Source organism: Solanum dulcamara, chromosome 1 (assembly GCF_947179165.1).
Source record: "Solanum dulcamara chromosome 1, daSolDulc1.2, whole genome shotgun sequence".
Classification (NCBI taxonomy): Eukaryota; Viridiplantae; Streptophyta; class Magnoliopsida; order Solanales; family Solanaceae; genus Solanum; species Solanum dulcamara.
This window is the reverse complement of record NC_077237.1, coordinates 87,077,047-87,079,665: the sequence shown is the minus strand read 5'-3', so window position 1 is coordinate 87,079,665 and position 2,619 is coordinate 87,077,047.

Below are 2,619 nucleotides of genomic sequence, written 5' to 3'. Positions count from 1 at the left end.
TTTTTTTTAAAAAACAATTTAAAAAAAGGAGAGGATGATTGTGTGAGATAATAACCAATAGTATTAATTAGTTTAATGAAATCAACTAGCCGTCTTATATAGATACTCCCTTTGCTCCAAATTTATATGACACAATTAAAATTTCAAAATTTAAAACTTCTAAATTTTAATTGTGAATTCAGACACGTAGAAACATAAAAAGGGGCAGTTAGGTGCACTAAAGCTTCCTCTATTGAAATTTTAACAGTGCCACATAAATTAAGATGAATTGAATACAAAATGTTTCTTTTTTTTTCATTGAAGTCCAACTAAAGTCAGATTTGCACTGGAAAGTCCTCAGGCAACACTTTACCCATAAAAGACTTAAATTCGAGACTTTTGATTAAGGATGAAAGAATACTTACCCGTTACCGCTCCGCCTTGTTGAGTACAAAAAATATTTTACTAACATTTGTCTCACCCTTGTTTAATTTATATGCAGTTGATGAGGTTATTGGTGTGAGAAACCTAGGTGGAGAAATACTAAGAATGGATCATCAACTCTTGGGTGCTTACTGTGGCATGCCATGTCGAACCAACGCCGACTGTGCAGGCGCAATCTGTTACCGGTGTGCTCGTAATTTACTTGGCCAAGTCATTTGTGGCTTCCCTATGTAAAGTTATTGAGTAATATATATATATATATATATATATATATATATAGTGCATGCAACGTTATTATTATCTAAAATAAATAAATTAGATATGTGATATATGGACTACTTAAGAAGTAAGGTCCATATCATATGTTACGTTCATGCATTTATATTACTCCTCCTATCCTATGGAATGCAAGTACTTGTCCCAAAATTTGCTATATGTTTAATGTTATTAATTATTATTAGTGGTAAAATTAGAATTTTCATTAAGTAAGTAGTTTAAAATATGAAGAAGTCGAAGGGATACTTCAATATCTACTATTCTTCTCTCTCAATTTTACATGACATAATTTAAATTTCTAGAGACAATTTGTTTATTTTAGGTTTTTTGAAAAATAATATAACATATATATTTAAAAGCTATCTAAAAAGTATTATAAGTTACAAAAATTAATAATTTAATTAGTAATGGAGTTCTAAATTTAATATATGTAGTATATACTAATTAATAATTTTCTTACACATATACATGATTTACACAGACTGTCGTCGACGGAAAAAGGATCACCATAATGATCACCCAAAAATCAACTGAGGTGTTTTGCATTTTGTCACCATTTACACTTTGTTCGATGGATTGTTTGATATTGTATTGTATTGTACTGTATTATTTTAATGAATACGTACAATATTTAGATAGATTGTATCGCTTTCCGTCGTTACATAATGTCACGCATCCATAATTTAAATGATAAACGTACAAGAAAAGTAGAGTACGGGCCGGCTAGAGCTATCATGAAAAAGGTAGGGTAAAAGATAAAATAGAATTATTAAATAATAAGTAAAGAAAAAATGAGAAGAAAGTTTTATACTTGATTTGGATGGTTGTTACGTATTGTTTAATAATGTATTATATTATATTGTATTGTGTTGTATTGTATCGTACTATATTATTTTAATGAATTCAATATTTGGATGGCTTGTATCGTTCTCTATTGTTACATATATAATGTCACACATTAACAATTTGAATGATAAATGTAAAAGAAGAGTAGAGTTACAATGAAACAATAGGGTAGTTAATTAAATGATAAAATAAGATTATTAAATAATAAGTAAAGATAAAATGAGAAGATAATATTAAGGTAACGACACGATCACACCAAATCGTTTGTTACGCAAAATGAGACTTTTCATCGTTACGTAACGACTAATTTAAACGATACGATATAATAAAATTTAAATAAAAATAAAAACAAACAGTACCTAAACTAACAATACAATACAATATAATGGGTAACAAACCATCTAGATATTAAGGTAACGACGCGATCACACTAAATCAATCATTAACAAAATGAGTCTTTTTCATCATTACCTAACAATGGGTTTAAACGATACGGTACAATAAAATTTAAGTAACAATCAAAACAAACATTATATTCAAACTAACAATAATAAAATACAATACAACGGGTAAAAAGCATCCAAACAAGGTATTAGTAGTCGCACAATATATGTAGAGTCGGAATTAGAATTTGAAACTTATGAATTTGAGATTCTATTTTTTTTAGAATTATTAGGTTTTAAATTAATTATTTATACATATTAGTTAATTTTTAAATTTAAAGACAAATGCAAAAAATTGAACTAAAACTGCTGAATTCGAACAAAGTTGTAAACTACACTCTATTGCCAAAAATCCTAGTGGACCAAATTTTAAAACTTGAAAAATATATTAAAGATAGATTTACGAAATCTAATTTAAAACTATTGTGAAACAAACATTTAAAGAAATTTTTAAATAAATTAATCTAAAAATCTACAGACAAGGGGTGTGTTTGGACGTCAAACATACCACACGTGAGAATATCCTACACTCATCTGTAGCCGTTCGATCAAATTTATCGAACGGTTATTCAATCTCCCTATATATAAAAGCCCTTTTTCTCAAATTCAATTTTTATTCAGATAGGTTTCT